The sequence below is a fragment of the Lissotriton vulgaris genome, chromosome 8 (assembly GCF_964263255.1).
Source record: "Lissotriton vulgaris chromosome 8, aLisVul1.2, whole genome shotgun sequence".
Classification (NCBI taxonomy): Eukaryota; Metazoa; Chordata; class Amphibia; order Caudata; family Salamandridae; genus Lissotriton; species Lissotriton vulgaris.
The window spans coordinates 1,399,173,900-1,399,201,186 of NC_141696.1; the positions used below are offsets into that span (position 1 = coordinate 1,399,173,900).

The 27,287-nt window shown below is 42.2% G+C and overlaps 1 protein-coding gene across 1 annotated transcript in view; it reads right to left on the bottom strand.

Annotated features, from left to right (window-relative positions):
* KCNJ6 (potassium inwardly rectifying channel subfamily J member 6) overlaps window positions 1-27,287 on the bottom strand; it is a 1,175,059-nt gene that overhangs the window by 513,511 nt on the left and 634,261 nt on the right. The window contains exon 3 of the mRNA XM_086935411.1: window positions 9,966-10,041. The gene's annotated coding sequence lies outside the window, so the exon portion shown is untranslated. The remainder of the gene's footprint in view (window positions 1-9,965; window positions 10,042-27,287) is intronic.

Consider the following 27,287-nt stretch of genomic DNA (forward strand, 5'->3'; position numbering starts at 1 on the left):
GTTGGAACCACCGTTTTTCCTCTGGTGATGCCTCAGCAACCTCTGCCAATGGAATCTCTTGACCTGGTGGTCTGTCTGCCAGGTTATAGTGTCAATCGCAATTCTCATACCAAAAAAGTTCCTGTCCGGGACCGCCATGAAATGCATGATTATCTCAGGCAAGGAGGTCAAATGATAACCTCAGTGCTTAATTTGAGCCAGTGGTTTCCGGGGCTCGGTAGTCAATAAATTGTCAACACCAGAACATATGATAGCCAGCCACATGGTGGCCCTGTTTGTCTCATTATGTGATGAACACAACAACAGTTGTTTAATAATTCTATATACATTTAAAATTACCAATACCTGCCACCCAAACTCACATAAATATCTTGGGTGGCAGCTATTAGTATTCTTTAGAGTATAAAGATTCTGTATTGTCATTAGTAGCGCAATGGGTGGTGCAAGCTGCAGTGGTCTCCTGACATGGGAAATATCACTTCTTTCTTTACAAATTAAGTACTGGCTAAACCTAAAGTACAGGGAAAAACTCCCTGAGTATCAAGGATATTGTTATTTTTATTTTTCCAAAGTAAACTCACTTTGGGTGCTAATGTTAAAAGAAAATGCTCTGTTGATCAGGGTCAATACGACATGGCGCCCACTGGGAAAAGTGCTCAACTGCGCCCCTCAGAGGCAGTTAGATTCCTGCCAAGCAAATGGAGCTTAGTCTAAATGAACACCTTTACCAAAAAGGCACTATTTTAGGCATATTTGTACAATGTACAATAAAACCTTAATTTCAACATTGGCATTAGAGCAACTGGTCAACATCATGTTACTTCAAATTTAGAGTTCAATGGAAATACTGGGGAGAAACAGTGATTTATTGTCTTTTTAACATGAAAAGGTACAAAGTTAGCACTAGATTGGACTTTTACCTATTGTACTTACAGCTGAGGCTTTTCCATCCTGAGACGTGCCAATACCTGATTTCTTGATGTGTTCACATACATTGTCTTCAAATACCCATGTCAAATGCTCAGAAACTCAATTTTTAAACAGTTAGCTTTGTTTTTATACCTTCAACAATCTCTAAACAAAGACCCTGAAAGCAAACCAGGATGCTAAGCAATAAAATGGCATATTCTCTGTATAGTGAAGCCTGAAGGAGTATGTTTTAAGAAGAAACAAATACAAAATACAATCTCCTGCTAACCATCTGTAAGCATGAGAATCAAGGGCCCGTTGGAATAGGACTGTAAAATCTTAACAGCGCTGGGGTGGGTTGCAACCAGGGGCTTTAAAAGATGCCATTATAAAACATTGGCCAACATCAAATTTAACCACTCTGAGCAGGGGTGGGCATATGTTAGCATCACACCACTGACTCTGAATGATGGGAAAATTGGAATTTAAGTAACAACACATAGACTAAAATGCATAGAGAGCACTAATTTGGGCTCTTGGGAACTTGCCAAAGCCACACTGATCTGCAAATGTCTTTCTCCACAAGACCAAAGGAAAATCAAGGAATGTCATTGGTCCACAAGTCCTTCTTCTTTCCTGTATCTCCATGGTAGACAAACCCTGGAGCTTTCTATGCTTTTTTCAACATTATTAGCCTCAGGTATCTGCCTCCAAAACACAGAAGTGTTTTCCCCAAGCGTATCCAGTCTTAAGTGTGGAACATTGTTCAATCAGAATAAAAACAATTAATTACAATCAGACGTAAGTAGTCTCCATTTTTGCACTTACGAAACATGAGTGGGCATCTTGGAAAAAATGGAGATTTGAATGTATTTAGACTGATAAATTGTGCTGAATGTTTTGTATTACATGCAATGAATTAAGTCACCCTGTGAAGGAATGCAATTAATTGACTTAGACAGCTTTAATGAGAAGGAGCTTAGTTGCCAAGCAACAATATGAATGCTCCTACTGCTGGTCACAGGGATGTTTCCACACTGTGTGGGATGCACATGCTCCGCGTGGGTGGGATCTCAGGTAGAGCTATTCAGCGAACTGATGCAGGCTTGCGCTCAATGTTTCAAGGCACTTACCTATGGAAGGGGGCTTTAGCGAGGATATGTGCTTGGTGGCCAATGGGGACCTGCGCATGTCAGACAGAAAGTGGGAAAAGGTGTCCAGATTGTCAAAACATCTGCAGAAGCGTCCGGGTGACAACAAAATTAAAATGTGAACATTCATTGTTGGAATATTGTCTGGAGCACTTGTCTCTTTTGATGTCATTCATTGACACTGTGACTAGGACACACTCTACTGAGAGCTTTGTTTTACACACATTGAAATAGTTTCTTTGATTTGTTTTTTACAGACGGCTATCTAAAAATAGAAAAATGCAGAAACTGCAAATATGAATAGCAAAGTCAACTTGGATATGAACGAATGGAACTGCCTTTTACCATAGCTCTTTAGGTCAGGGTGTTGGTCAACCTCTCATTTAATGTTTGGTGGTACAGTCTTCCCTTTTCTTACAGGACTTCCCTTCTACTGATGTTGGAGTGGAGAAGTGTGGCTCACGGTGTAGAGCAGGCAGACCCAGAAGCTGAGGTCAGACCCGGGACCAGGGTTCAAGTTGCACATTTTGGTGCAGAATAGCTTGGATGATTTAGCTGTTTTTTAGCAGCACTCTTAATTAAAGAACAAACTCAAAAGCCAATAATTGATATCGGTTGCATTTAGAAGGGTCTGAGGGTGATAAGAAAGTCTATGATGTTATGATACATATTTTACATGATTTTATGTAGTCTTCGTCTTACATAAAATAAGCATCTATCTTCGCTATTCACCCCTACCTCTGCTTTCATGACTTTCTGGGACTTTTTAAAAAACTATTTTGTATGCCTTAGTTTTATAGCCTCAGTGCAGTATCTCCTCTCTCTTACACTTTCTCTACCTTCTCTTCAGGTCATTTCTCTTCCTCCTCCCTGTGCTAATCTGCACAAGAAAAACCTGTATGTAGACACCTTAAGAAATTAAGCAAAAGAGATTCTCCTAGTACATAAGGTCAAATAGCCAAGATATGCGACAGAGCTGAAGAAGTCATGCCTGGAATTCGCATTCTTCCTTTTTTTACCAAAGCAAATTCACATCGAAGGTATACTCTTCCAACAGAAGAGAAAGGGGTAAATGGCGGGTGTGTCTGGCCATGTTGTCCCAGTAAGACCATTGACAACACCTGTTGTGCTAATCTGTGCCAAAGCTGGACCTCTCGGGGAAAGAATAAGGCTTGGGGCTCAAAAACAGATCCACGCCCAGATTTGCCAATGGCTTGCACTTGCATATCGTAAGGCAATGCAACACAAACCCTTAAGTCAGATTTGCAATGCCACCTTGCATGGCTCTGCATGGCTTGGTAGATCTAGAGTAACACAAAACAGCACAAGTCGCAGCGTTGCATTATTCATCGTTGGGAAGGCGGTCCATGGGTGGAGTGTGGGTGTTCCCATGCATCCACCCATAGACCTTGGCATATTCCTAGATTTACTAAGAATCATAAACCTGAGAATGCATCAAAATGTAACGCCATCCCATAAGAGGTGTAAAGAGGAGAAATAAGGTTATTTCTCCTCGCTATTTCCTCTAGGAGGAAAATGCCCCAGAGGATTGTTTTTGTGCAGGAAGATGCGCCTTCCTGCCCAAAACAATCCTGCCTGTAACATATGAGCACTTGTCCCATAGTGCAAGGGTGCCTGCGTTGGCGCCTGGCAGGAGAGTGGGAATGCACAATATCTTAGTAAATATGGTGCGTTCTTGCTCTCTCCCTGTCACGCAACACAGCAAGTAGTCTTGCTTCATTGCACCAAATTTTAGTAAATGGTTCTTGATTCCTTTACATTTCCAAGACATAAGTGAGAGAAACACCAAGGGGAAAAAAGGGGTTCTGTTCGAATTTACCCGCACTACGAGTACCAATCCGGTCCTTTAGCCCCTTTTTGAATAGTTGAAAGGGGCGGTGCCTCAGGTGTATTGGGGAGCATTCCAATCTAGATGGCTCCCAATGTGAAGTGGAGATAGAGAGAAAACACTTTGTGATGTGGGACTGGTTCAGTTTTCAGGGCTGCTGAGCATAGGGCATGGATGGAACTTTAGATGCCAAAGCATAATCAGCATAAAAGGGTTACAAAATCACCATTACATTTCCCTATAAATTCACCACAAAATGCCATTGAATGATAAACGTAGGGCACGCTTAAAAAGCATTGCAGGATTTTTACCCTGAAGTGACTTCAACAGACAGCATGAAGCTTTTGAACATTCAGAATAATGTGCTTCAAAAATTACAAGGATATTTCCCAAAAAAATAACTTGAAGTTCTCCAATTAACTCATTGCGAAATGCCCCAAAAATCACGGATAGAATTTATTATTCAATGGCCCTAATAATGTGCAAATTTGCCACATAAGTCATTATTGGTGTACCCCTAGTGTCTCAGCACCTGCACATAACGAGGAAACAAAAATTGTCTTTGCTGAGTCTAAGGGAAGCAATTTGGTCAAATCCTGTACCCAAAACTGTTTTCGGTGTGATGCTGAAAATCACTAATTATCAGAGATTAAGTCAAGCTGTGGCTGACAAGTGAAGACAAGTTGGCACTTCTAAGCAGTGGTGGCTCGTGCAGGTAAGCGCGGTGAGGCGGAGTGGGGGTGGGTGTAAATGTGGAGAAGTGTGGCTCACTGGTTAGAGGAGGCAGACCTGGAAGCAGTGGTCAGCCCGGGACCAGGGTTCAATTACCGGCTCGGCGGGGTCTTGAGTCCTAAATTGTCCATGGACTCGACAATTCTCGCTCTGGTGCCTACTCGATTCATGGGTCCCACTCTGCGACTCTGGGCAATAGCTTGCTTAATCTCCACAACGGCCCCTCGCGGCGGGATGCCTGGCTTTCACCTTGCGGATACCCTGCTGGGGTTATCTCACAGGGGAATACCAGGACGGGTTCCCTAAGCAAGAGTTTAGAAACCGCTTGGTGATTTGCGCTATATAAATTCCTGTACATTTACATTTACATACAACAGAATAGGGCAAAGACAATTAATAAATAAATAAAACCATTTACCTTGCGCTCAGTGACAAGCTCAAGGTAAGTGGTTTTCTTTATTTATTTTATTTTCCCTATTCCGTTGAAGAATTTGAAAAGTAACATTGGGGCCACTAAGAGTCATAGGAAAGAGAGTGCAAATTTCCGTGGAGCTCATACTGCCATAGCAAGGGACAACTGTCTTATGTGCAGGTTATACACAGATCACTGAGATCTGAATTCACTTAACATGTGGACGATTTTGACAGCAGAGCTTCAGCTCGCCCCCTAACTATGCAATTAAATGTTTGTCCAGGCTTACTCAATTGATAACATACTCAAAAATTACTTTTTCTTTATTTAATCTGCATTGTTCAAGACACAGAGACACAGAGGGCCGGACACAAAATATTTTTTGCTGGCGCTATTTCACGATTTGGTGGTAAGTTAAGGCAGAGTTTGATGCAAACTAATTTTACCATTGAATGATAAAAATTGGTCACCAGGTCTGGTGGTATAGTGAACTAATGCCTCGCCTCTAAGGGTCTGTGTTCAACCTCATGGTCATTGGTTCGTATCCTGGTGGGTCCACTCTGCCGTTTATCCTTCTGAGGCCAATGAAGTAAGTACCATTGATTTGGTTAACAATACGCATTGTTTATTCAGCACTAGAATACCCTTGGGTGAACTTGTGCTTTAGAAGCATAAGATAGTGATTTCTGCAGGCGGTAATGTGTGACAGGAACGCTTGTTTTGTGGCATTTTGCTGTGGTGGTGATGTCTTCTGTTGTGTTTTTGTGTTGCTGACATCTGTGCTGTAATGTTGGTTTGTGTATGTTACTGTGTTCTTTTGTTTTCTTTAGATATGTCTATAAATGTTGCTACATTTCCAGTAAAAAACAAAACATTCCAGTCCAAGAGCTAACTAATGTAACACTGTCTAAGGTGGTAAAATATCCCTGCCCCTGCTCTTCAACTATTTAAGACACATGTCATCCCAAAAGTGTTGCAGAGACTGACTTATGTATTATGTGATACAGCCCCATGTCTTAACTTAGTGCGTGCTGTGCTCACCGTATGTGATATGGTATCAATTTTGGAAATAGCAGTTGCCTAATGGCAGTTTTCTGCGAATTGCAATTGCGTAATAGCTATTCCTAATGTACAAAACTCCATGAGTTTCATTTAGCAAATCGTGGTGACTCGCAAACTGACCTACCTCGTGAATATTAAGGAGTTAGGTCGCAATTTACGACTTATTGGAAATCGCTAAAATAATGGGGATTGTGGCTTACTCGGGTCAGCAGACCAGCATATTTGTGATTGCTTTTAAATGAAGCAAAACTTTTTTTTAAATGCAAACCTTTATCCTTATAGGAAAACGGGATGCTTTAAAGAAAAGAAAAAAAAAGAAAAGTTTTATTTTCATTTTTTAAAAACAGGCAATGATCTGTGAGACCACTGCCTCCTCTTAAAAAATGTTTTCACCACTATTTACAAAGGGGACGGCTTTTTGCGAATGGGTTACCATCAGATTGAACCTGATGGCAAACTGCAAATACTTTGCGACCAGTATTTGGTAGCAAAACATTCCTACATACCTCTGCGATTTGCCTTTAGGAAGGGATGCCCTTGAAATGCCCCTTCCTAATACCGACTAGCAAACCCATTTTGAGATTTGGTAACAGGTTACCAAATCACAAAATAGTGGCCTGTTCGTAAACGTAAAATAGCTTCATCCATGTGGCCCATGGTCCTTAGTATTAAAACAATATCTGCCTTTATAAACACCATGGTAATGGTGTGATAAAATGCTATGAAAGAACTATTTTAAGTATAGATGTTTTCCAGTACTACACCAGGCTTGAGGGGTGAGGCTCTGATGACAAACAGCGCAGTGGTGGACATGCATACAAAATACAGACATTGAAAAATGAAAATGTGTGTGGTGTTTTTGAACATTGCTATGAAGGGTATTAAAACATCATTTCACTGCGAAATTAGAGCATGAAAATGTGTGAATTTATCAGAAAATGGCAACAGACAACTACACTGAATCAGCACTTTCAGTTGCATTATAAGCAATATTTGAAATATATTAATAACATTTCTGTCACAGAGTTACTGGTTAATCAGTTACATTTCTTTATTGTCTATTAAGCAAATAGCTGACATGCAAATACAGCTTCATTTAATACTGTGCTATCAGCGAAACAAATGCTGACACACGCCACAATTCACTGACGTTTTTGCAAATGTCAGACATATGACCAGTCTTCAGTAAAGGATATTCTGTGCACTAGATTTAAAAATGAAATAGAAGAATGCTGTAGAACGACATATCATTATTCAAGGATGAACTGACTCGTTCTTGCCCTCTATTCCTGAACAAATGAAAGGAAAGGCAAAGGCATTGCACTGGATTACTATGGGCTCGATTCCGATCCGGTAAAAAAAATCCACAGTACGATTCGTATTCGTAGCCCTGTCCGTACGAATCGTACCCGTCCGTCCGAGTCGCGTAGTACGATCCGCATTCCGTGAATCCGTCCGAATCGTCGCGATCCGTACGTATTGCAAGGCTGAGACTGTGAACCGTACGACTCGTACACACACCGTACGACCTGACGAGTACGATCCGGACCGGGGAATCAGGACGCGATTCGTACAGTCCACGTCAGGTAAGGGCGATTCGTACGGAAAAGCGCATGATTACATACACCCCGTACAGCGCGTACCCCCCCATGATTGCAGGGGTACGGCACGTACCCCTGCGATCATGGGGTTTACGAGCCGTACCCCCATTGTACGATCGGTGTACGAGCCGTACCCCCATCGTACATGGGGTACGGCTCGTACACCGATCGTACAATGGGGGTACGGCTCGTACACCGATCGTACAATGGGGGTACGGCTCGTACACCGATCGTACAATGGGGGTACGGCTCGTACACCGATCGTACAATGGGGGTACGGCTCGTACACCCCATGATCGCAGGGGTACGGTGCGTACCCCTGTGATCATGGGGGGTACGCATCGTACCCGGGGGGGCCGTTCCGTACCTGTTTCGGCACGAACTCTGCTTTTACGGCTGTTTTCAGCTCCTGTAGAAAAAGGGTTGTACGGTACATACCCGACACGTATCGTACTTGCTGGGTCGTAAAAACCAGCCGCGAACCGTACAGATGTCGCGTACAGCAGGTTCTGAGGGAGAATCGTACGGAGATTAGAGTCGTACGGTGTCTTGTACGACTCATACGGAGTACATCTCCTGGTACGAATCGTACTTCGTCGTACGTACGGGGGACGTTGCAGGGTACGATTCGTACGGGAAAAACGATCCGAACGGCTATTCGGAGCTGTTTTTCCCGAATCGGAATCGACCCCTATGTGTTATTTTTCCAAAGATTGTGGTAATTCATAACTTTGTGAGTTGTTTTGATCCAACACATTTTAGCTCTCAATGAAGGCATTACTCATGTAGAACTTTTTAATGTACTTTATATGTTGTTATGAATTGTCTCCTAAATGTCCAAAATGGAGACAACAAATTATACCATAACTATCCCTGGATATATGATTTACAGGATTAAACAATAAAATGCAGCTTGGAAACTGGATAACATTCCCCACAATGAACGGCACATTATCTAAAATATTAAAGCCATTATTATGAGTTTCCCGGATTTTGATGCGTAGTTTGGTGCGTAGTTGCGGAGAGGCAGAGAATCTATGTTATGTCTGTGCCAAAATCCAGCCATTGCATGGTTTTATCCCAAAAACTGAGAAACAGCTTCTCAGATACAAAGTTACAGGGTGCTTTATCAGGCAAGTTTTCCTGATTTTGATGGAAAAATGCAGATATTTTCTGCCTGCTTTGAGAAGGTGGAAAGTGTCAGCGATAGTGCTGGTGGGAGGAGGGGGGGGGCGAGGGGACAGGGTGGAAGAAACCAGGACATGTTTGTGTAGGCAAGGTATGCTTGTGTCGGTCCATGGGGTGCACTCTGTACTTGATCAGACTCCTGCGGGTGTAGTCGGGGAGCAGGTAATTCTGCTACCCGCAGACTCTGCCGGAGTTTTTGGACCCAGTAATTCCAGACCTGGACACCGGATGAAATACCTAAACTCGTAAATTGATATGTATGAGTCGGTCTTTATGTAGTCTGAACCAGGTTGAGGAGCAATGGAGGCCAATACATCTTTTGGGGATAGATGACAGTTCGAGATTGCATATATGTGGCAGGATTTTCACATTTATTTCACTCAATTATTTTTTCTATATTTACACTTTTTTTAGGGGCTTATTTACCAGAAAATGACACAGCACTGCACTGCAGAATGCAGTACACATAGAAAGAGCAAAAAACAAGGAGAAATAAGGGAATTTGTCCTCATTGTGCCACTTTATTGCTTTACCAAACCATGTAAATATAGGAATGTGTCACAATCCATGGGTGTTGGTGGGAACACCCACAGCAACACCCATGGAACACCCCATCCACGCAGAGTAATGCATGAACAGGGCCCATATTTACAAAAACATAGGGTGGCTTTGTCTGGCCTTGTTAATATGGCTCAGTATTGTACGCCACCGGAGCATCAAAAAATTTGATGCTTCGGTAGTGCAGGGGGCTTGGAAATATGGCCCTTAGTTTTTTAAATGTAGGAGATTAAATGATTTGCCCATCAACAGTAAATGGTTTTCCATCAGCACCCATCATTTTGGTCATGTTCTGATCCAGGATTCGGTCCCTAGGGTCCTAAGTGAGAAATGTAACACTAGGTGACATAGCCTCCTGGTGCAGCAAACACAAGGCATAGTATTATTATTATTGTATCCAATAGAAGTACGCATCTCTTGAACAGGAATGGACAATCCACTCTGGATAGGCTCATACTATAAATTAGAACTTCAGTGGAAGATGCATTGATTAAAGTACTCACATTACACAATATTTGTCTTCAGGACCTTCATCCTTTCTTCGCACTCGCTCAGGCGGGCAGTGCTCACTGAGTTAGTCTGTATAGAAAAATGGTTCTCATTAATACAGAACAATTGTATTAAAAAACACAAAAGAACCAACAAAACTCACCCAACCCAACCTTTCTCCCCACCCTGTGAAGCCATGCTGTGCTAGGGTCATCCTGAAGGAATAAAGATAGCCTCAAAGCAACACGGCATTACCTTCTGAGTATATTGATCCCAATTTTATATCGTCCAGTACTGCAGCATCATCAGATCATCAATGAAATTATGTTTGTTTCAATTCACTTTTTCAAATGTATTTTTTACTTTTTTGTTTGTTGCGCTCTCCGAGAGGAGCGACACCCCCTCCAGTCAGTCCCTTCTTGCCCATCATGTGTAGGCGTGTTAAAATCTGAGTTGTTCATGTGGGTCTTCTTAGCACTACTTTATGTTTTAGTTGTATTTGTGCATAAATACACACTATTATGTGCTTCAGAGGCCATACTACAAACAGTGCCTCGAGGGAGCAACAGGCGTGCGTGCACATTTTCTGCACCCCTGGGGCACTGCAGTATTATAGAAGAAGGTGCAGACAATTGTGCACACTCTTGTGTAATAAATATAGCACAGGTGCACGTATAGTGCTGGTGCTATCTTCAGCGGGCATTCCCCATGAACATGAGGGTATGGCCCCATGCTAATGAGGGAAATATTTTGACTGTGTGTCCACGCCCTATTATGGATGCAGGCGCAGAGGCAAAGAGCCCATCAGGAGGCCACAGACAGGTGGCACATAGACAATGCCTCTGAGTGTGACATTTGCACAGAGGAAGGTGGGTCCCATCGGCCCCCCCATACTTACTTGAACCCACCCATGCAGGTGGGTGCAAGTAAGAAAAGTAAGCATGGATTTAGCTTTAGATAGTTGTAGAGGTTGAATATGGGCATACATTTATCAGTCTCTGTTGGTAAACATGGTGGAACCACAAGTTTGCAGTAAAGATTGTTTTTTCGAATAAATATTCCTTAATATACATAAACACTTAATAGTCACTCAGGGGCCACATCGTTCAGTGTTTATTAATCTCGTGAAGATTCTCATGTTAGAAAACTAGTATTATAGGTAAGTAACTTTTTCAGCTTCTTATCTGAGTGTAAAAATAATTTGATGTCACTCCCTGTATCTCTGGGATGGTTCAAAAGAGGTGTCATGTCACTTCCACCGCACTTAATATTTTGATAAAATTAATTTGCAGATCACATGCAAATCATTTGATTACAATTTGCCTTTACCTATCCTTGATGATCTCTTTGTCGAGATTGCATGCCAGCTATTGAAGAATGTGTAATTGTATTTGTTAACTATATCATTATATAATATTATTTGATTACATGATTTCCTCTTTCCCCTTCAAATCAAAATGCTCACAATGTCTCTAGATAGGCTTTCAGCCTTAACTCAAACACTTACATCCATCAATATGTTGCTTTCCTCTGTGTGTGCTGTGCCTATCGACTTAAAACGTGCTTCACTGATGTGACACAGTAAGGTCAAAATGCATTTGGGCTTGCACAAGACAGAGGAAACTGGGTTAGTATATGGGGTTGATTGCTCCTATTCAGACAGGGTGGACAGTGAATTGTATATACTTGGGATTCTTGTACAGTGGCACCAATAAGTTAACAAATGATGGAAGGCAATCTTTCCAGAATAATTCCTATCAGTTAAGAAGTGACTGGTCAATCTCTCCCACTTAACACTGTCATGTCTATGATGTTTCCTACAATTGCCATTGACCTGGAGCTCACATAGCGGGGAATTGACCTCCAAATTCTATCGTTATCTAGCAAACTTATCACAATGTTGGAATTCATTAATGAGCTCACTTGCAGTTGGCTCACAGAAAGAGATTTTAATTAATTCTTCTACACCAGATCCAAGACAATTTACCTAATATGAACAAACAAATTACAGTTAATCAGCTTTTGAGACGAATATAACCTAGAGACCAGACATAGTAGCATGGAACCATGGGCCTTTGCCCAGACCTAACAAAAAGAGTTAATAAGTCAGGATTTTCTATGAACTTCTCTCGACTCTATTGTAAGAAATCTCCACTATCCATCGTTCATCCGCAAATGCCTGCAGGGCATCCTATCCTTATTGACTTTTATTAACCTGGTGTCCTTTATCATAATGGTGATTTCCTTTTGACTGTATTATGGTAAGAAGCTCTTGTCCTTAGTTCTCGTTGGAAAACGTATCTTCCATACTGTCAGGTTGGTGCAGGCACTTGGTTGTAAATAATCAATTTTAATGGAGTATACAAGGGTCACCTGGTCTTCCATACCATTTTTTCTTTCTTCTGAACCCATTTACTCATTATCATCACAGGACCATTCTAAGGTTCTTCCACAGCAGACCTCTAAGGATCTTCCTGTGCACATGCCCTCAAAAAATAACAGCTCATACTTCAACCAACAAACCGAACAGTAGAACTTTTCATTTGTTGCAACCAAAGCAACTCTAGATGTGAATATTTGTCTAATACACTACATTCTTTCACCTCCTGCCATCCTGTTTGTTTTCATCCTGATTTTCCCTATGTCATATGCCCGGTACTGTCTCTAAGCTCGCATGTGCAATCCAAATAAGTACTCAAAGCACAAGCACGACTCTTTTGTCTGTATGCAAATTAACCATCTTAGAACATAGATAATCATGTAAACAGTACTTGTTTTTTCGGTTTGTAACATGCATACCTTACCATTAATCAAATTAGGAAAGCAATGGTTTAAGGTTTGTGAGATATGTGAACTCAGAATGTGTTTATGGGCCTGTTATGATCTTTCATTTCAATTATAATTATCATTATTCAGAAAATCATGTAAAGTGCTCATTGAATAATATGGTGTATGTGGTAGGATTGTGTTTTCCAAAAATAAATTGATATGTCCAATTATTAAAATGACTATTTGTCAGTAAAATGATTGAAACAAAAACTAAAGAGATGCCCAGTGAATTCCTGGGTTTCGTCAAAGTGATAGAAACATGTATATATGCACATGTCAAGCTTTTCCCTAATCAGGAATATTCTTGTAGGCCTGTAGTGATGAGTAGGTCCAGTGTCTTTAGAGCATATCTTATTTTACTTCTGGGCTTTGGCCTATGGCTTACAATATACATAGAGTGAACTATGGGGCCACCCCTAATTGCATAACTAGCTTTCTTGTACCAGCCTCTTTATGCTGTTGAATGTTTGGTGTATCCTTCCAGTTATACTCCAGAGCTTGCATAGAGTTGCGCCAAGGTCTGCGTGATAACATAATCCTTCTGGGTCCATTCCTGCTGGCTCTCTCCTGTACCTCTGCTATAACGTGTTAATGCTGCATGTGTAAGCACGGTATATCCAGACCTACTAGGTTTGCTAATGCTTGTCTACTACTCTGACATTAAGCTCAGCATCCTGAATATCAGCTATGATACGTAGTGGCTGGAAAACGCATGCACACACGTGCAAAGGGTGCTTAATTTATGTATGGGGTTACAGGTGGGGGAAATTCCACTTATTTATAGGAGCCTGATTTACATCTCTGTGGAAGGAATACTCTGTCTCGGATATCCCGGTGCCGTATTACAATCTCCATAAGATATCATGGGATTGTAATACGACAGACAGGCTATCCCGATGTTTGTGATGGAGTATTCCCCTCAGTCGAGATCTAAATCAGGCCCTAAATCATGAAACTTTGACCCAGAGGAAATGAGGGAAAGGCAGAAAAGGGAGAAAGGATCAAGAAAAATATAGGAAAAGAGTGACAAAGGGATAAAGCAGGGATGAACCCACAAGAGTGAGGTAAGAAGAGAAAAAGAGCAGGGCAGTGTAAATAAAAGTCATGAGGTGGAATCAAAAACACACAGTAGTGGTATTCAGCAAATTCCACACCATGCACCTCTGACACTGCACTTATAGTCTTTCTTTTTTGCAAATTAAGCACTGCACCTACCTCTGCTTGTGCTTTTGGCTGATCATCAAAGTCTTTCAGGGAATACTATATAAACTTTGTAGGTTCTAGAAAAACTATAGCTATCCCAAGTAACTACAAATGGCACCTGCAAAGCGCGCAGTGGAGTCTGCCAGTTATATGTAGCACTTTATAAAAAAAGAAATAAATATAGTTATAAACAAGTGTCTACCAACTAAATTGAAAGAGAAAAACAATATAATGTACTACAGATTCAACATAAAAGAGCCAGGTGTGACAGGACTTAACAGAGTAGATTAATATTTGATATTGACAGTGATTAATACTAACCTATCATAACATATGCTATAACACTTAATGAAGTTAAAAAGCGGCAACAGAATGGACATTAACAATGATTTATAGAGTACAATTTTTGTTAAGGCGATATAATTAATAACTTCAGCAAAATAAAGTTTCTGTGGTGAAAAGAGCTTACAACAACTTCACTGTACTTTATGTGTATATGAGTAAAAATGTTTCACTGTCCCTGATAGACAGTGATCCTCGCAGGTTTTGGCTTAGTTTTTGCACCACAGCCTCCTGGGATCATGAAAGTGGATTTTTTGCTCAAAAAACATAATTCAGACCATTAAATTTGGAATGCAGGTGCTACTCCTTCGGTCTCTGTCATCTCTTTCTTATTTTCCCATATTACAATGTACTATGGAAATTTAGATATACATATACAGTACGGTAAGGTCCCCTGATGTAATATATGTACACAGAAATACTGTTTTTGTTTTTATAGATACATAAAAATCCAGCTCAAATGAAAGCAAGCTCTGATAAACCCTTGTTGAAGTGTTTGAACAAAAGTTTTCATACTGACCTGCACTTAACATCGACTGCGCGACATAGACTACCAGCATATAGTCACGGTAAGTAGATGTTGAAGTAACAATAGTAAATGTATACTTCCTTGTATTTGATAACCTTGACAAAATGTTGGTAGTTGATACTATGGAGCTTTATTGACCATGATAACTTTGCATATAACCGTTGTCGACCCACTTCTTTTGAATTTTTTTAGAATGAATGGCTCTTTCAAGATGTTGGATTTTGTTGTGATCATATTCATTCTGGTAATCTTTAAACATTTTTATGGGCGATGGCCTCTGAACAACCCATCATGTTTTTGTGTTTTCTGTTCTATTTATTTACCTGAAACCACGTGTGCGCAAATGCCATTTTCCTTAAATTCCTTTTTCTCGGGGTATACACCCTGAATTCGTCAGTTCCACCTAACAAGGCATCGGCATACCAGCTGTTTTGGACCACCACTGGTCCTTTTCTCACATTCCAACCTACCACTTCTCACTTGTTCTGCAGCATTACGTTTTTTACATTTTAAACTGATTCTGACCCTTAGACTTAAGTTTGTTATTTTGTCTCGAGCCCATTTTCCTCTTAATGTCACTCTTTCCTCTTAGCCTTCTTACTTTCATTTCCCCTGGTCGTCATTCTTCCGTTCTCCCCAATCAAGGCTGTTTGTTCAAGGTCATAACAGCAACAGAAAGAACCCTACTACAACCCTAATCGCCTTGGCTAATACACTTTGCCTCCCCTCTTCACGTTTTTGTTTTAATTGCACCAAATTCCAATGTTTGTTAATTATACATAGTCACCAATTTTTTGAGTATTTTCATGCCTTTTTTAGCATTCGTAGCCAGGATAAGATACTGGGCATGTAATGATTATGGGAACTTTTCTTTAACGTAATACAGCACCAAATTAGATTTTCTCCAGAACTGACCCCAATGCTGTTTTTTTGTTTATGAAAATGTGGGTATTCCAATCTGCGCCCAGCTGCGCACACATTCACACGTGTATCCTAGCAACAAACACTTAGGGGCGGATTTACTAATATTTGGCACAATGCAATGAACCAAGACAACTTGCTGAGCCGCATCATATGGGGAGGACAGGAATTTGTCATATATTCTCGCATATGGTGCATTCCTGCTCTCTCTCGGCGTTGGTGCGTGTGTGACAGACAATCACCAATGCAGATACCCTTACGCCATGGTGCAAGGATACCTGCATTACAGGCAGTATTGTATTTGTGCAGGAAATGACACGTTTCTGCACAGTAACAATCCTCTGAGGCATTTTCCTCTTTCTACGAATGCTACAGAATGCAGGACACATAAAAAGATTAGAAAACGAGCAGAAATTAATATTTCTCCTTGTTACACCTCACCTGGGAAGGCACAGCATTTTGACGCATTCCCATGTTTACTACTGTTAGCAAATCTGTGAATTCGCATTGAAGTGTGGGAACACCCACGTTCCACCCATGGAATGCCTTCCCATGCCAGAGTAATGCTGGGCAGCGACTTGAACGTCCTTGCGTTGCTCCAGATTTACTATGCCACGCAGAGGCAAGCAATGGGGCTCTGCGTGGCATAGTAAATCTGACTTAAGGGCTTGGGTCACCTTGCGTGATACAACAGCAATGTAAGGCCTTAATTAATTTAGATGATAAATAAACTGACAAATAACTCAGTTTGTACAATGGTTCGACATCTGACGGCTGGAATTTCTATTGCATTGGTATTTTGCTACCATACTCAGCCTATTCTAAACATGTACATTGAGTTTCAGAATAATTTTAAACAGTTGGACAAACTGAATGTGTTGCGTGCAGAAAGCTGATACTGTACATAAGACGCGTTGCTGACAGCAGGCACTGTAATTATAATTTTAGCACAGCATGTTTATTTAATTAAATATAGAAAGTTGCAATTCCAATCCTAAATGTTTCCATAGCAACTGTAATATTTGGCACGCTTTCAGCAACAATTTTAAATGTGGCCCTGAATCGACCACAACAAGTTTGGGGAATTTGCACCCAGCATCTGTGTTCCTTTCTTGACGTCACGGCTCCAACCGGCAGGTTTGTTGGGTGCTTGGATGATGCCTTCATTCTTTGATTGGACTTTTTACATCAATGCAGGATATAAAGAAACGCCTAATGTGTGATAAGAGCTTCTTTCTTGTTTTGATCTCTTGTCTTGGAAAGTTGTTAATACATAAGTATCCATAGATCTGGGAGTTTACTGAAGAGTAGGTCCGAAGGTCCCCGTTTGAGTTCGAGCGCTGCTCTGTGAGGCATGCTGTATTCAGGTATGGACTTGAATCTCCGCCCACTTTCCACCCATATTTTTCATTGGCTTGTGTCATTGTCCTTTGGAAACTGTGGCGTTTCATTGGTCAATAACCTTAGTAGTCCCTCCTTAGTACTACCTTGTCTCATTTTGTAACCTCCCATGATGATGTCCCATTTTACATGTGTTGTTACATGGTAGGCTTTAATTACAGCCTCTGAGCAGTATTTGCTTAAATGGTTTTCTCCTGCCTGCAACAGCTTTGCCTCATTGCTTTAATTTTTTTTAATAGCACAGCACACTTATACAGAGGCATCAGTGACTTGAGTTTATCTGCGGCGTTGAACGCGGCCGCCGTTTTTTATTTATAGAATTTATTAACTTACTTTTATAAACTTCCCCATGCAGCACTTTCTTTTTAATGGCGGCAACGCCCCTTTCCTTATACAAGCTGTGTCTAAGGAAAGGGGCGCAGTCGCCATTAAAGTGAATCCGCGGCATAAGGGCGCTTTTATTAAAAAAAGCATTTGTTTGTCAAGTTGGCAAACAAATTCTTCTTTTTGTAAAAGCGTCCTATACCGCCTTTTCACTTTCTTTAGACACGGGTCATCTAAGGAAAAGGGTGCGGTGCGGCCGACATTAAAGTGAAAGCACCGCATAGGCGCTTTTAGAAACATGCATTTACAATACAATAGGTCTCGCATTTGCAAGAGTTTCATAAATGCGAGACCTATTGCATTTATTTATTTATTTATAATTACATTTATTAAGCGCGCAGCTACCCGAAGGTTTCCCGGCGCTAGGGCAAACTGAACGGAGAGAGGAGGGAGGAAGAGATCAAACATTAGTTGTTAAAGAGCCAAGTTTTTATTCCCTTACGGAATTTCAGAAAGCACAATTCAGTGCGCAGAGATTGAGGGAGAGATTCCATAAGGATGGGGCCAGCAGGGAAAACGAACGTCCTCCCATCTTGGCTTTGTTGGTGCGTGGAATCATAAATTTATTCTGCGTCGAGGACCTGAGCGTGCGGGGGGGGATATATTGCTGCACCAGAGCAGAGAGATAACGCGGGGCTCTACCAGTCATGATTTTATGCATGTAGCAGAGTGCTTTGAAGTTGACTCTGCTTTCAATCCGCAACCAGTGCAGATTCCGCATATGGTGAGCGACCGAGGATCTGGCCGGAAGGTGACAGATCAGGCGGACAGCCATATTCTGTACCACCTGGTACTTCTTGATTACCTCTTGAGCGGCACCTAGGAGCAAGATGTTTCCATAGTCCAGGCGTGAGATGACAAGAGCCTGGACTACGGTCCTCAAGGTGTCCGCAGGCAGCATCCAGGTGATCTTTCTCAGCCACCTGATGATGGTAGTACAGGTGGCTGAGACTTTCACAGCGTGTTGTTTGAAAGTAAGTTGGTTGTCGAAGATCACACCAAGATTTCGGGCCGACACAGATGGAATGGGAAGAGGACCCATCTCCGGAGGCCAATGGTGTGGGCCCCAGAGAGAGGTGTCTGGGCCAAACAGGAGCAGCTCAGTTTTGTCCCCGTTTAATTTTAGTTTGTGCTTCAACATCCAGTCCGATATATGTTTCAGCCCAACTTGGAGAGAGGAAGAGGGGAGGTTTTTATTGGTGGAAAGGGAGTAGATGACTTGAGTGTCATCAGCGTAGGAATAAATTGTGAGGCCAGCCTGCTCCGCCAGGAAAGCAAGAGGCCTCACGTACAGGTTAAAGAAAAGGGGACTAAGGATAGACCCCTGGGGAACACCGTGAGAGGAGGGAAGAATAGATGAAACAGATGTGGAAGAAAAAACTTGAAACGTGCGACCAGAAAGAAAATTAGCGATCCAGGCCAGGGCGGTACCACCGACTCCGACTGCCTCCAGGGTGGACAATAGGATGGAATGGGAGACGGGATTGCAAATACTTGTTTATACCTGGTGCCAACTTTAAAGCGACGTAAGATTCTGGAACCCCCTCCCCCCCCCCAGCCCCCTAAAGAGGTGCCTGGAATTTCCTGCCTGTTGCTCTGCTCCCAGTCTGTCTAGAGGCACAATAGGCTGGTGTGAAGTCCTTTGTGTGTGAGCTGGGCCAGTGCGTTTGAATTGCAAGTGTAGTAAGTGACAGCTCTGCACCCCTATCAAGTCAGAGATGGTCCATCCCGCCAAGATCCAGACCCTCCTTTGTGATACTATCTAGGAAGAATACACAAAGGCCAACTGCTAACTACACCTAGTCCTGTGACTCAGTAACTGGCTGCAGGCACAAAATGGTTAGGATAAGAAAATGGCAACTTTCTAAATATGAAAGCAATAACTAGTGCTCTAGGCACAGTGTGCACTACAATTCTTTGTGACTTTTTAAATCATTTCAACGAGAAGTAAACCATAAATACAAATAATGTTAAACATGGAATCCTTGAGTAATCTAGAGTACTCATGGACTTTGTCTTGATCAAGTCGCTTTAATCTTCAACAACATGTTTCTTATATGAGAGTGTTCCATTTGAGAACTGGCAATATCATTCAGTTTGTAACTAGTTAAATAATTCATACCAGTGCATTTTGCGCATTTACAATAGCCCTTCGTCAGGGGTACCTTCAACAGACTGAACGCAATGGAACAACAGTGCCAGATATCTCTAAAGAATCTTCTTTTCAAACTTTCTAAATATGGCATTTTCGGAATTGAAATATAAAATCCATCTTTACCAATAAAGATTGTTTTAAATTACAATTCCTCAGAGACCAAACACAACTTTTCTACTTGCTCCCAATCAAAATGTATAACTTATTAAATGTAACAATGTAACTCAATGTTACCTATGGGAGAGGTAGGCCTTAAAAATAGTCAAGAACGAATTTGAGAGTTTTTGATTAGTAGGACATGTAAAACTTAAAGGCACATGTCCAACATTTTAAATAAAATGCACCCTGCCCTATAGGATGTTTACCCTATGGGTCTCTTTTATGAACTAAGAAGGAAGGTTTAGGCCTGGCAAAAAATGTATTTTGCCAGGTCAAAATGCCAGTGTAAAATAGTACACACAGGCTGCAATGCCAGGCCCAAGACATCTTTTCAAAGGGGTAGCACTATAAGTGCTGCAGATCTACTAGTAGCATTTATTTTACCAGCCCTGGATATATGGTATACCACTATACGAGGGATTTATAAGCAAATTAAATATTCAAATTGGGTGTTATCCAGATTTACCATGTGTAAAAGAGATAGCACAAACACTGTAGCACTGGTTAGCGGTGGTATATTGTGCAGTGTCCTAGAGCCAACAAAACAGGCTAAAATCCACTGGGGCTAGATCATAATGCTTGGGGGTGACCCTGCAGAGAAGGTCAAGTCCAACAGTAACCTTATGCCTGTTTTTTTCATATCCTACAGTCCTGCCAAGCAAAGTCCATCCGCTCTTTCCTGCAAGCACACAGCTTCCAGAACTTGATGACACATCTGACTGCATTCTTACACTAATCCATGGTTGATCTGTTCATATCAGCATTTCCCCTTTCCTCTTGTTTATATCTGCATTTCCCCTGTCCTCTCACACTGTAAACTCAAGAGGACTAGTAAAGAGTTATTGATTTGTCTTGCTGCACACCCCAGGAGAAGGACGTACTGTGTTAGAGGTTGCAATGGACATGCCTGGGGTGGCACCTGCACCTCTTGATTGATATCAAACTCTAGAGCTCTCCTCATTGACAGACAGGGCCACATCCAGGCGGCATATATAATCTGCTACTATACATGCTGACACGCTATTTGCAGATCCATGTTGTGAAAATGTAACTTTTACTGAGGACTATTCTGATTGAATGTTGACCTCACTGCTTGCAAAGGGCTACGATTCCCTCTGGCGCAGGTTTTCGCTTTAGAATAATTTTAAATAAATAAATAAATAAATACTTGTTGTAGGGCCGAAGAGCCTCAACTGGCCTTCAATCAATCAATCAATCAAACATTACATTTGTAAAGCCCGCTACACACCCGTGAGGGTCTCAAGGCTCTGGGGAGGATCTGCTACTGTTCGAAAAGCCAGGCCTTGAGAGGTCTTCTGAAGGCCAGCAGGTCCTGGGTCTGTTGTAGGCCGGTAGGGAGAGTGTTCCAAGTCTTGGCGGCGAGGTAGGAGAAGGATCTGCCGCCGGCGGTGGTTCCTTACTTCCTTTTTAGTGTAAAGTTTAAAGTTTAGATCCTTGGCAGGTGCCTATCGGATTGTCAGTGTGGGCTTCCATGCCTAGGCCTCCGGCACAGGCGTTCTTAAAACATATCAGGTTTTTTCATTGACCTGCCCTTACATTGGCTGCTCAGTATAGATTACCCATTTATTGTCATGGTAAGAAGATGTGGAGTAAAATATCTAAGCTTACCTATGCATGCATACCTTGAATATATGTCTGTAGCTGATTGTCGCCCTACAGTCGATATAAATGTAGGTCAAAAAAATTGACATCAATCATTTGAAATACTACCACGGCACAGAGTTATAGTTCAAACTGTGTAGAGAGACAATAAAAAGGATTGAGTATTCAGCAGTCGCTTCATTAGGGAAGGTGCTGAGCTAAGATGCCTCTAACACAAACAAAATAAAGCTATTAGTAACAGTTTGTGATGTTTCCTGAATATCAATAGACCCCATTTAAATCATTAAGGTCTAAACTGTACACTGATCTTTTTTAACTGTAAATATGATTAATATCTTATGTATATAAAAATAGGCATTATCAATGACCAGAAGAAAGGACTGCTAATGTAAGCGACAACACCTTTTATTCACCATATTTATGATTGATTTTTAAGTGTGAATTTGCAAATTTACTTTTAACTGGAAAAAAACAGTGTGAAAGTTTATTTTGCTGAAACCGTGAAGATGCAAATAGCCTCACCTTCTATTTACAGAATGTGAGTGTGATATTTCAGAAGTGATTCGAGTAGCAAGTGTTTACCGTCAATTAGACATAGTTATCTTAATTATACAAACAGAGCAACAAAAAATAAAACTGGTGAAGTAAATAAGCCACGAAGTACCAACGTTTGCATTAAAAAAAGATTGGTTTGTTTTCTATGTAATGTGATCTGGGGTGGCAATGCTTTCTGCACATGTCTCCTGAATGCTAAATGCTCTTTGTCTCATGCACTCATGGACTTTTTTAACACTCCTATTCATATTATGTTTTGAAGTCCCTTGTTTTTAAAATACAGAACATTGGAAATGCTGGATTTGATAGAGCTGTTGTCTGAAATGCGCTACTTGGATGTGGCAGTAGGAATTGCACGTTTTATAATTACTGACAAACAGAGTTTCAAGGATGGGTTTGAGTAGGGTGTGCTTTTCTGTGGGGAGGGGGGTTTGCAGGTTTTAAGACAATTTTATTCTGTATAGGTGTTTTTATTGTTTTAGAATGTTTTATGGATAATTATCCTAATAAACTTTGCTTTACTACTACTGCTACTTCTACTATTGCTTTGTTTAATGCGTTATTACCTGAGCAGCAGCTCTCCAGTATTCAAAATTACTACATGTATCTCAATGGGGATATCCAAAAAATCTGGCATGGATCCGGCCCTCCAGGACCGGTTTGGAGACCCCTGATTTAGTGAGTCCTTGTACAGAATAACCTCCTAATGAGAGCCTACAATCCAAGCAGGATGCATTTTAGCCAGATGTGTGTGAGTTGGGCCCAGCTAATCTCACGTATTGCAGGTGACTGAAACTCTCTTGCCCATCCTCCACATCTTCACTGGCAGGGGTCCCTTTGAAAAATATTCTCAGGCTGCCCTGCTTCTCCTTCCCAGGACATCCAGCGACCAAGCCACAGATTCATAGCACGCTGCATCACAGGTGACCTTTCATTGACCCTGCTGACGCATACATGGCCCGCCCCTTTCCCTAGACGACCTCCTCCAATTGGGTTGCATCTGCACTGCCAGGGATGCATGGTTGTCCTTAAGTTGGGTGGGAACAGGCCATGTACAGGCGGCTTCTGGCCCGCTCTTAATGCCTGTGTTTGTGTGCGGTGCAAAACAGGTACTGACACATTGTACTATGTTCAGCAGTAGAAGCTGAACCCAGTATTTTAGTGCCTAGCCTGTTACGCTGTTGCCCCCTCCAAGGCATGACTCATGCTGTGAGTGTTAAACTTTAACCATAGCTTAGCCCAGGGACACTGAAATTATGTGGCAGGGTAGAACCAAATTATATGAAAGGTTGACTAAATTATGGGGCAAGAAAAGACAAATTATGCAGCACAATAAAGCACATTTTGTGATTGTAAGAATGTAATTGTTTTGTAATGTTTACATTTTTTACCATTGTCTGGCCAAAGCTTTCACCTAATTAGTGCTAACACCCAAACATAGCCATAACAACAGAAAGGTGATTAGCCACATTTTTGTGAAGGTCCTTCCACTCTGCAGCAACAGGTGTTGCCACATTTTTTGTAACTTTTGATCCATTTGGAAAACATTTTTTGGTAAATTCTTCAGATTATGCAGCCCATGATGATCTTTGTGGCAAATGGGCCAAATCCATAACTATGAGAAACAACGCAGAAGCTGCAAAATCGCCTAATTCCAGTGGTCCTGGCTTAGCCTCCAATAGGACCTGAGCCTGACTGGGACAGTGAGAACTACGGCCTCTGCTGTCAAGATTCATCACCCTGCAGAGAGGCATTCTCATGCACACCTGCCATGGACCTGAGCTGCCAGCCAATCAGGACCGGCTTTAGGGTGGTGCGACCGGTGCAGCTACACTGGACGCTGACCTGAAGGGGGTGCTCGATTTTGCAATAACTTAAGATTTATTATCACCTGCTGCCGAGTTCCTGGTAAGTCCAGCTTTCAGGCAGCAATGCAAATGTCAAGATAACTCTTGTGATTAATGTTCTTGCTAAAAAGAGAGATCGGAGTTTTGTCTAGTGGCAGTTTTCACTCTCGAGTTCATAGTGTGGAGGGTTAATGTGCCTGCTGCAAAGAACAGATGTGTATTTTATGTGGATCACTGAATGGATTTACTAGGGCTTTAAAACAAATGATATGTACGTGAGAGAGGAGCTACTGAGAGATGAGGGGCCCTTTTGCCGGTGGTAGTGAGGGAATCCGAGGAGGAGGTCATGGGTTGGGAGTGCCAAAGAAGATTGTCGTACTGGGCACCACCAGAGCTAAAGCCGGCCCTGCCACCAATACACACCTGCTCAAAAGTATGCAGAAAGTGCACACACTTAAGTAAATGCAGGCACTGCACTAGCTCAACGCCATACACCCAGCTAACCTACTCTAAGAACATGCAGACATACTGCGACTTTAAAAACACGCTAATGCACAGGAACACATCTCCAAGGCACGCCTGCAATGCACCTGCTGAAAAACATGCCAGAAACGCACCAGTTCAAACCCATGCCAGAGGTGCGCCTGCTCCAAAAACCCGCACCTGCTATGAAACTTGGCAGCATGGTTTGATTTTGAAAGGTGCACTGCTGTGCGCTCAATAATAGTGTGGTAATTGGTGCTATTGTTGTACAGTCTGCTGTGTGTGAGTCATAAATATCTCTGGCTAAGCATTGACACGGTCACATTCATTGCACAGGGTTCTCAGAGTTCGTTGTGTGCACTGCATTGCATTTGGCGATGCAGTGCACACAATGAAATTCGTTTTATTTATTTTTATGTTTACTTACCTGTATTTGTCCATATTCCGTGGTTTACTACCCCCCACCCTGCCCTCCCCCCCCCCCACGTCACCGCCCGGCAGCACGCCTACTACCGCCTTCAACTGGCCTTTTCATGTCGCAGTAAATGTCCCTTGATGCGCTCGTGAGCTGTAAAGGTAACTCATGGTGTCTTTGGTGTTTGCATTTAAGTTGAACAGGATTGGCTCAGAATTGGTGTCGTCACAAGAGGGCCTGATTCTGAGCTGAGCGTCAGTGTCTCTGTGTGTACTCAGTGGCGTAACGAAACTTGATGGGGCCCCCTGCAAACTGCATGGGGGAACCCTCAAGCTCTGGACCCAGTCAGCAGCTCTCAGACCTGCGCATGCATGGTACTTGGAGGGGGGCCCTGGAGCTGTCACCCCTCACCCCGGGGGCTGCGGGGCTATTGTTACGCCACCGTGTGTACTCCGTGTGGAATGAGAAGCTATGGCTGGTGGGAGGTATGTGTGCTGAAGGACGAGAATGAACTGTCCCTGGCACAGGTGGGGGTGCAGCTAAGTGCCAGAATATAGGGCACTTTTGAGGTGCAACAGGAATGAAGTTAGTTTGTCCAGTACTTTAATAGACGGGTGCACCGTGCTTAATTGGAGCCGGTACTGCAGGTGGGAGCCATTGCCACTCATTTTTGGTACCCTGCATCTACTCCTCATCAGACTTTGACACAAAGTAAGAGACATAAAAACTTACAAGGGAGACAGGAGGAGCAAGAAAAAGAAGGAAAACTGTGACAAAGGGAGAAAGCAGGAACCTATAGGGGTGAGATAAAGAGACAGGGAGTGTCTGGTGGTGGATTGAAGAGACATGAGGTGGAAACAGAACTATGCAGCCTTGGTATGCAGCACCCGTAACATTCAATAGCACGGGCTGGGGGCTTCTGAGCAACACTTTGGGCCCAGGCACATCATTTTTTGCAAATTAAGCCCTGGAGGTGGGGCCTTTCAGTGTTTAGGTGTATTGGCAAAGAGGTCTTTGGACGTCCATATTGAGAACAGCAGGAGTGTGCAGGTTTTGAGGTTTAACGGTAGAGCTTTCACCAGAATTAAAGCTACATTATACATTTTGTGCTAAGATGTGCTGCAAATTTTGCGCCAAAGTTAATATTTTGCAATGGAGCTCAACACCCATAGCTGCTGCACAGGGTTGTTTGAAAGAGAGACAGAAGGACAGCTCAGTATCTACTAAGATATGGCGCTGCTGCTCTCATGTGCCGGCGCACTATAGGCTGCTATGCGCCATGCACACACCTATGCACCATAGTGCGAAGGTGAGTGCGAGATATCTGTCATAGGTTTTTTTTATGGAAGGGTACCTTTTCAGTATGTAACACTTTGCTCAAAGAGTTTAACCCCTACGGCGCTGCGTGAATTCTCCCCCTGTGCGGGAAAATTAATAAGTGGGCGAGATTCGGACGGCCCCCGGCCGTCCTCAGCACACGCCCACCGTGACGTTGGACTGACAGGGGGCGTCCTGAGCACTGAAAAGTTTAATACTTATGAAAGTTTGTATGTATGCTGTACTTTGTAGGAAGCATACATTTTTTGGCGCAAACCCTGGTGTACTTTTTTAAATAGCTAGGGTTTCGTGTCAAAAGTCATGGGTGGTTGCGTGGGAACACCCAATTACCACTCTAGGGCTGCCCCCTTGATGCAAAGTAGTGTAAAAGAACAAAGATCACACATTTACGTTACTTTAGGACTACTTTTCAGTGCCAATCAAGATTGGTGCTAGAAAGAAAACCCCAATTCAAGACTTTGTGCCGTTTTGTATCACATTTCTAGACTGCACGGGTGCTGCAAAGCCCTCCTAATGTGGCCTCTTTTGTTTTGAGCTGTTAGTACCTTTTCTCTGCGGAATGATGTCTCTTAAATTAAATGTTCTCTCTGCTTGGCCTCAAAATGCTAACTTTCTCACCTCTCTGCAATGTACAGTCCTTATGCATGATGCTTGGCTTTACCCAATATCATTTTACTTGATTTCACTGTTTGGATTCGTTTTTTTCTTACCATGGGAGCACTGGAATATTTCAAGTATGGCCGTTTGAAAATTACACTGTAAAACGAACCCATGTTTTCAAAGCATTCTCACTGGGGGACCCTCTCCCCCTTCATGACCCTGCTTGAGGAACTTTGTTTACTCACCATAATTCCAACCATGCACTATAGTCCGGGGCACTGGAATTATGCTGCAGGAGAGGGTGAAATTATGCGGCAGGGTTAATTATGAGACAAGAAAAGGCAAATTATGCGGCATAATGTGGAACATTTTGTGTTACTATTAATTTATTATTTTGTCCTTTTTATATTTTCTAACACTGCCAGGGCATTGGTGCACCTAATTAGTTCCTGTTTAACACCCGAGCATAGCAATAAGCAACAGAAAGGTGAACAGTGGCCACTTCAAAGGGCCTACCACTGTGAGGCAACCTGTATTGCTGCATTTTGAGTA